This window comes from Tupaia chinensis, unplaced genomic scaffold (genome assembly GCF_000334495.1).
Source record: "Tupaia chinensis unplaced genomic scaffold, TupChi_1.0 Scaffold145484_1, whole genome shotgun sequence".
NCBI lineage: Eukaryota > Metazoa > Chordata > Mammalia > Scandentia > Tupaiidae > Tupaia > Tupaia belangeri.
Window position 1 is genome coordinate 1207662 of NW_006205341.1, and position 8975 is coordinate 1216636.

General features: G+C 42.5%; 1 long non-coding RNA gene across 1 annotated transcript; it reads left to right on the top strand.

Annotated features, from left to right (window-relative positions):
• Nucleotides 1–952: 952 nt before the first annotated feature.
• LOC114006045 (uncharacterized) lies at nucleotides 953–8752 on the top strand. The gene is made up of 2 exons (XR_003547814.1): nucleotides 953–1261; nucleotides 8448–8752. It is a non-coding gene; the product is annotated as an uncharacterized LOC114006045 (long non-coding RNA).
• Nucleotides 8753–8975: the final 223 nt, after the last annotated feature.

The following is an 8975-nucleotide window of genomic DNA, read 5'->3' on the forward strand; positions in this document are numbered from 1 at the left end:
ATAAAGTCGATTAGCTAGCAGGTCTGGGGAGGGGTACGTGCTACGGAGAAAAGAAGAGAACAGAAGGTGCAGGGACGGAAAATCCGCAGTATTAAACCGGGACTCGGGGTAGGCTTTCTTGTGAAAGTGAGATTTGGGAGAAAGCTTGGAAGAGGTGAGGAGGTTAATATTCTATCTGGGGAAAGAATATTCCAGGCACAGAGAACAGCTAGACTTAACCTGGACGTGTGCTTGGCGTGTGAGGAATAGCAAGGAGGGCAGTGGTTGGAGTGAAACGAGGGAACAGGCGCTGTGGTCAAGAGGCTTGGAAAGACCTCACGGGAGATCTCGTAAGGACTTTCCCTGCAAATGAAATGCAGAGCCACTGTAGGGTTTTGGGGCTGCGTGGCTCATTTCAAAGGAGTAAGACTGAAGGAGGATTCACGAACAGAAGCAGGGAGAAGGCAAAGGTAATTATCTAAGCGAAAGAAGATGGTGACTTAGGTCAGGGTTGCTGGCACAGGAGTTAGTAAGAAACAGTTCAAGGCTGAACACATTTGGAAAGCAAAGCCAGAGAGATCTGCTCAAGGACTGGGTGCAGAATGTGGGAGAAGGAGACCAGAGACCAGATGACTTTAGGACTGGCTACTTGACCTGGTTATGTGTCAGACTAAAGGAGAAAAAAAACCCTTCAAATTCTAATTTCATCCAAGTGCATTCTTGCTCAGATGAGTTTGAACAAAGCCAAGGAGAGTCCAAGCAAGGCCTAGCATTGTAATAGGGGAAGGTTAGACATTTTCAGCTTGAATCCCTGTTTCCTTCTTTCCTTTTCTGCTTTCCTGGACTCTAACTGCGCCATGCGTGCAGGAGGCTGAGTCACTGTCTCCAGGAAGGTCCTCGCAGGGAGGGCGCTGCACCGGGAAGAGGCATCCCTGGTCTAGAGGAAGAGGACTGGGCATTTGGCCCTGCTTGGCAGCTGACTTTGGCCTTTGGCAAGTAGCCCTGCAGGCTTGCTATGTGGCAGAGTGGGCAGGTTACCGACTCCTCTCCACCCACACCCTCCTCCCACGTCCGGACCAGAGTGAAGGTCACACGTCTGAATCATCTCTGTGTTTAGGTTGCTGAAGACCAAGCTAACTCGGGACGCCAGCTGTTTGAACTGGAACCACATTCCTGTTTTGACATGAAAGGCAAAGGGATCCCGTTTGGTACTACATGAGGGATGGTTAAATTTACATAGGAGGCAAGGCAAACATCGATGGTGAGGTCATGCTGATAACAGGTACTCTTTTTTTATTTTAAAAGAGTATAGTCTATTTTTCTAGAATTTTTAAAATGTTATTTTATTTATTATTACTATTCTTCAATTTGACCAGCGAGAGAGACAGAGAGAGAGAGAGAGAGCGAGAGAGAGCGAGAGAGAGGGAGAATGAGAAAGCAAGCTGCCAAGCCCAGGACTTGAACTGCAGTCAGCCATGTGGGAATCAGTGCCTTAACCCCTAGACCACCTACCAGTCCCAACAGTACTCACTGTATCTCCATGGCTTCTTCCCCTAAACCCGTAGTCCTGTGTCCTCATGAGAGAAGTGGCAGACCATCTCAGCAGAGGGACAGCCTGCAAAACACATGACCAATATTCCTCAAAAGTGACAGGGCCATCAAAGACAAGGGAAATCTGAGAACCTGTCACAGCCTCTGAGACATGCTGATTAAATGCAGAGTGTATCCTGGGTGGGACCCTGGGACAGAACGGAACATTAGGAAAGACTAAGGAAATGTGGATACAGTGTGGACTTTAGTTAATAATAATCATGGGAGCCAGCAGGGGGTGTAGTGGTTAACGTGCTGGGCTCCCACATGGCTGACCGTGACTTGAGTCCTGGACCTGGTGGTTTGAAACTTGCACCAGGCATGTATGCACCCAAACCCAAGAGAACAATGGAAAAGAAGGAATTGGCAGTGTGGCCATCCCCCGGGGTGGGGGTGGGGGTGGGGGGATTTCTCACTTTCTCTCTGTCTGCAGTGAGTGCATATACTCTATAGCAAAAATCTCTCTAAAAAAGGTATCGAGGGTCCAGCAGTTAACATAATGGCTATGTTGCTGGACTCCCCAGTAGTTGACCATGGGTCGAGGTCTGGACCCAGTGGCTTAAACTCACGCTGGGCGTATGTGCGTGTGTGCCCAAGATCCTGAAAGGAGAATGGAGGAGAAGGGATTGTGGCGTGGCCATCCCCCTTGGGGGGTGACTTTTCGCTTTCTGTCTCTCTGTCTCTCTCTGTCTTTCTGGCAGGCACACGTGCCCTATAGCAAAAACCTCTCAAAAGTAAAAGAGTTTGGTACTGGTCACTAAATTGTGACAAATATACCGTATTAACCTAAGGTGTTAATAATAGGGAAAATGAGTGTGGGCATATGAGAATTTTTTGTATCATCTTTACAATTTTTATGTAAGTCTATGAGTATTATAAAATTTTAAAACTGTGTGAAACTCTGCAAACCACGTTTGTTTCTGGGAAGTGGAAAGGGTGCGGGGTGTAGGGGGGGAGGTGCGTGCTGTCACCTTGAGTCCTTGCTGTGTGATGTTTAGGGACTGGAGAGGCGGAACTGGATAAATGGGCAAGGCTTGCCTTCGCAGTGTTTACAGTCCAACTGGAAGGGCTTTAGAAACTTCTACATCATTTGGATGTTTCTTAATGAACAAGACCTGCTTTTGGAAACTGATTTTTTTTGGAGAGGTTTTCGCTATAGGGCGCGTGCACTCACCAGAAAGACAGAGAGAGACAGAGAGACAGAAAGAAAGAAATCACCCAGAGGGGATGGTCATGCCACTATCCTTTCTCCTCCATTCTCCTCTCGGGATCTTGTGCATGCACACGCACCTGGCATGAGTTTAAGCCACCAGATCCGGGACTTGAACTATGGTCAACTACATAGGAGTCCAGCAACATAGCCATTTCACCAACTGCTGGTCCCATTTTCTTTCTTTTTCTTTTTTTCTTTTTTTGATGATAAAGAAAATAATGTTGGGGGTCAGCTGGTGGTGTGGTGGTTAAGGCAGCTAGAATAGATACCAATGGTCTACTTTGCAGTTCTAATTCCAGACACAGTGGCTTCAGAAACATGCTAGGCATGAGTGTGCCTGCCCCAGATCCTGAGAGCAGAATGGAGGAGAAGGGATTGTGCATGGCCAACTGCCCCCATCCCCCCGGCGGGGGGGTACTCACTGTCTCTCTGTCTCTCTCTCTGGTGAGTACATGTGCCTTGTAGCAAATTAAAGAAAAAAAAGAAAAGAACAGAAAATACAGCTGAGTAAGAATGACAAAGCACAAGTTCTTATGAATGCTAGCCTGGATTTCCTGACACATGAATGCCTATTCTTGGACTATAGTTTGTAAACATTTATATTTAGGTCTAGAATAGGAATCTATCAGTTTAGGATGAGTTTCCCAAACTTACTCGACCTGACAATGGAATGCATTTAAAATGATGAAGTATTGACAGAAATCAGCTGCAGTGTAATCTGGTATTTAATAAGGCAGGGAGGGACCAGTGGATGGTGTAAAATGGTTACATACTGGACTCCCAGGTAGTCAAACACCGTTCCAGCCCTGGACCTGGAGGTTTAAAACTCATGCCAGGCACGTGTGCATGTGTGCCCAAAATCTTGAGAGGAGAAGGGAGGAGAAGGAATTGAGGTGTGCCCATCCCCTCTGTGGGGTGATTTCTCACTTTCTATCTCTGTCTCTTCAGAAACGAAAAGAAAAAAAAAAGGGGGGCAGGGGAAAGGGTTATGCAGATCAATTTCCTTAAGAAAAAAAATTGAAATGAAATAATTCTTATTTTTATTTCACAAGTTGTTATAAAAAAGAGATTTTTCAATTTTTGGTCTTTTATGTATTTGTTTTAAATTTAAAAATATATTTTGTGGCTCTTACAACATTTATGTTTTAAAGATTTTGTGTTTTTTTTTTTAAATTAGTATTTTAAAAATTTGCTACAGGGTTCATACACTAGCTAGAGAGAGAGAGAAGGGGGATGAGTGAGAAAGCACCCTCAGGGGGGATGGCCATGCCAAAATCGCTGCTCTTCCATCCTCCTCTTGGGACTTCGGGCATACACGCATGTGCTCTGGTGTTTTTATTAAGCTGTTGGGTCCTGGACTCAAACCACACAATCAACCATGTGGAATCCAGTTGCCTTCACCACCACACTGACTGCAGTACGTGTGTGTGTGTGTGTGTGTGTGTGTGTGTGTTTTAAGTCACCTGTCTCTATATTGGAAACAGCACCAATTGTGGTGGAGAGAACTATCAGTCTCGGGTCTCTGCTTTCAATGTCGTGCACTGAAACATCGCTGTGCCGCACACCCTGTAGTGAAGGAGGAAGAATGGGAGCTGCATGCCGTGTGGTATTTGTGCCCTTGACTCCACATAGTGTTCATTGTTTCATTTCGGACAATGTATATCTAAATTTCGTTTTTCCTTTTAAAAAGCGGAAGCTCAGATCGTTCATCTTCAATGTAAAGGATTACAAATTTGTATTTGGTTCAGATACCATTGGACCTTAAGGACCTTCTTTTCATTCAAAGCTTTCTACTGTCAGCCGTAGACCTAAGGGGAACAAGTTAGTGTTGATACTTGTTTATATTTGATAGACATTGCTTAAAATAATAAACATATGCTGAAATGTGCCAAGATACATTACATTTTTGGTAATAAATCATAGATGGTATATATTAGAAATACATCTGGCTGCATGGAATAGGAGTCTGACAACTATGGCTTAACTAAATAGCATGTCTCTTTTATTTATTTATTTTCTTTTTAATTTACTATAGAGAGAGACAGAGAGAGGGAAAGCAAGAAAGCACCTCCTAGGGTTATGGCCACACTGCAATCACCTCTCCATTCTCCTCTTGGGATTTTGGACATGCATGCATACACACCAGGTGTGTTTTTCAAGCTGCCAGACCCAGGACTCAAACTATGCAGTTGATCATGTGGGATCCAGTTGCCTTGACTACCATGTCACAGGCTGGCTCTGTTCGTTTTCTTACAATAAGAAATTTAGAGATGAGCAGTCTTGGCTGCTGCAATGACTCTAAGATGTTATCAAGGACCCCAGTGTCACCCGTGAACCCAGGGTCACCATCCTTAGGATGTGACTTTTGTCCTCATGGTCATAAATTGGCTGCTGCATCTCCAGATATCACATCTGTGTCTCAGGCAGGAGGAAAGGGAACAAGGATAAAAGGAAAAGGGTGGCAATCAGATGTCTTTCCTGGTCACCAGTAAAATCACATCTTTATGGAAGTGGATTTAGTAGATGTCCTCTTATATCTCACTCAGCAAAACTGTTACTGTTACCAGCTACAAAGGAGTTAAGAAAAAGCAAGCCTTGTGGCTGGGCCCTTGGGCGCCCTGAGCAAAGCCATGGTTCTGTTGGTAAGAGTGGAAGTCGTGGAGGTGATTCTCAGGGGCTGCCACCAGCTCACAGGCCACTTGGTAAATACTGCCCCTGCCTTAAAGTACAGAGCGAATGTCCTTGGGGATCTTTCCAGCTCTTTTAATTAGGGACAGGTTAGTGCCCAATATCTTTGAGTTGATTTTTTACATAAGTGTTTTTCTTGAACAAATTTCGGTAGGAAAAATAGCATCGGCATCCATTATTTCCATGGAACATGGATCACATATCTTCCAAGGACAGTTTTAGAAACTTTGGCCTAAATCATAGCAATAACCTATTCCAAATGACAACTATGTTTTTCATTAAAAAAATCTAAAACTTACCTCAAGTTTTATTTAAATAATACATTCTCTTAGAATACAAATATTAATTTAATTTTAAATGAAAAATTTTACTTATGGGGGCCAGCAGGGGGTGTAGTGGTTAAGTCACTGGACTCCCACGTGTTCAACCACAGTCTGAGTCCCAGATCCAGAGGCTTGAAAAGCACACCGTGCACATGTACATGTGTGCCCAAAATCCCAGGAGGAGAATGGAGGAGAAGGGATTGCAGTGTGGTCATCCGCCGGTGGGGTGGTTTCTCCCTTTCCCTCTCTCTGTTTCTCTCTGTGTCTCTGGAGAGTACACACACCCTATAGTAAAACTCTCTAAAAAAAATTACTTATTTTATCTCAGTACCAAACCTATTGTCTTATTTAAGATTACTCATTTTCATTTTCAAATTCCAAAGGGATAAGTACTAACACTTTGTATACTTCCTAGGTAACTAGTCTAAAAACAGCAATGAAAATGTGTTAATCTGGGATCAGCAGGTGGCGTGGTGGTTAAGATGCTGGACACTCCCACATGGCTGACCACGGCTCAAGCCCCAGACCTGTGGCTTGCTTTCTCACCTTCTCACTTTCTCCCTCTCTGGTCAAATTAAAATAAATAAATGAATGAATACATAAAATGAATAAATCTTTTTTAAAAATGTGTTACTCTGAATCTTTTTAGTACCTACTTCATTCTCTTAGCTCTCTCCCATTTAGAATGTCTTTTCTTTCCTCCCTTCCTCTCTCCCTCCCTCCCTGCCTTCATCGCTCCTTCTTTTCTTCCTTGTTTCCTTTCTTTCTATGTGAGGCCTCCTCAGCAGGGTCTCATCACTTCGCAACTGGAAAGTGTTTCATTTCAGTACCAATTAGGTTTCTAGCTGAATGGCTCTTCCTGTGACAGTCACAAAGTTTTTACTGAATGGAATTCATCTTCTTCTGCATTCAACTCTAAATGACCTTATTTTGGAGTGTACAAATAATTGCAAAAATAGTACAGTCTCATTGTAAGAATAATAATACAATGATTGCAAACATCTCTATCATATCCGTCTGTGTCTACGGAGGAGGGGCCAGAGAACCGAGCTGGCAGGTGGAATATGGGCTTCTTGGAAGGGCATAATGGCAAACGTCATCACCATTTGAGTCACATAGCCACCATTTTCTGTGTTTAGCAGATGAAGATATCTTAATTGGCTAACTATGTCTGTTATAATGGTAGAAATGGAATTTCATTATCTAAGTTGATCATCTTGTCTCAATTTGAATAAAGTTTTCCAGGTCTTACATGGAAAAGTCCCATATCCTGGGAACTCCTTACATCCCTAGGTTACCTGGACCACTGGTCACATCTACATTATTTTCAGAATGACCCTGGAAAGACATCTTTCTTTTGGGAAGCTGAACAATGTATTAATTAGGATCAGTTTTCCCATAGAAATAGAAAACTCATTGCAGGCAGTGTTAAGAAGGAATTATTATTATTATCTTTCATAATAAGAAGCTTGGAAGTAGGGATTGTCCTGGGCTTAGCATGGAAGGTCAGTGACTCCACCAAGGACCCTCCTTCTTGTTCCACCGTGCTCAAGTTTGTACCCTCCTGGTTACAAAATGGCTGCAACATCGTATACTCACAGAATGGAATCTCAAGACAGAAAAAGGAAGTGTTCCTACCATCTGGTCATTTTTGAAAGTGAGGAAAATCTTCCCAGAAGCATTCTTGCAGACTTTCTTGTCTCCTTTGCCCCAATCAAATCCCTGTTTTGTTTTTGTTTTTGTTTTTTTACAGAATTTACAAAACTTTACTCATTTAAAATTAACAAGATGTTCACATATCATTTAATATTGTTTCAAGAGCTTATAGGACATAGATTATCTTTGAAGAATTATTGAAATTTGATTTACATGAAGTTTATAACTTTGTGTACAGTACATTTTGTCTATAGGTAAACAATAGGTAGTCTGAATTATTGCATGGACTTCAAAAAAGCTTTGACTTTTTTGGTAATTAGTGAAATATTAGCATATATACAGTTTTAATGTCAGACCATTTCCTCTAAAATAATGAGCTGTAGTACCAGCAAATAGTATAATAGTTATGTCACTGAACTCCTACATAGTTTACCGCGGGCTCGAGTCCTCAACCCGGTGGCTTAAAACTCAAACTGGGCCATATGCATGCATGCCCAAAATCCCAAGAGGAGAATGGAGGAGGGATTATGACACGGCCATCCCCTCTAAGGGGCAAAATAATGAGCCGCATTTCACGTATGGACTGAAATTACATGATAACTCAACTACTTCCATTAAAACTAGATATAGTCAACTCTTGCCTATTTGGTATTAGAAGCCAGGGGTACAGATGAACAGAAACAACATTAATCTCATGTTATGTAGTTTGGTCTTCAAAATGGAAGATATTTTGTGTGATTGTACGTAAGAGTTACAGTTCTTAATTAAATTTGCTCAAGTTAGTAACTGATTTGTCTGCGTTTTGGAAGTAACCAGATCTAAGGGTTTAGGTGTGGGTTGGCCTGAATAGTTGGGGCAGCCAGACTGGAATTAAAGTTTTTGTTATGAGTAGTTCAGAAAGATGGTAATCATTTTATATGACGATGGAGATGCATGCAGCTATCAGCAATAGCCTTGTGTTCTTCATTCATTTTCTTTTCTTGGTTCTTATGATGCAGGTGTCTTTATGGGACCCACAAATATACCATTTACCTCACAAGCACCAACTGCATTTCAAGGTTTTCCATCAATGGGGGTACCCGTGCCTGCAGCTCCTGGCCTTATCGGAAACGTGATGGGACAAAATGCAAGCATGATGGTGGGCATGCCCATGCCCAATGGGTTTATGGGAAATGCACAAACTGGTGTGATGCCACTTCCTCAAAATGTTGTTGGCCCCCAGGGAGGAATGGTTGGACAGATGGGTGCACCCCAAAGTAAGTTTGGCTTGCCACAAGCTCAACAGCCCCAGTGGAACCTCTCACAGGTAGGGATCATTTTTCTCTCCAACTTTTCTCAAATCAACAAACCAGATTTATTTTCTAAATGTCTTTTTAGTTTTTAAAAAGCTGAACAAATTGAATAGGGATAATGTTAGATAAGGCAAACAAATTTTAGATTTTTATGAAGGTGTATCAGCTAGACACACGACTTGTCATTGTCCCTGTTTTTAGAGTAGTCTATAAATAAATAGGAATTTTTTTTTT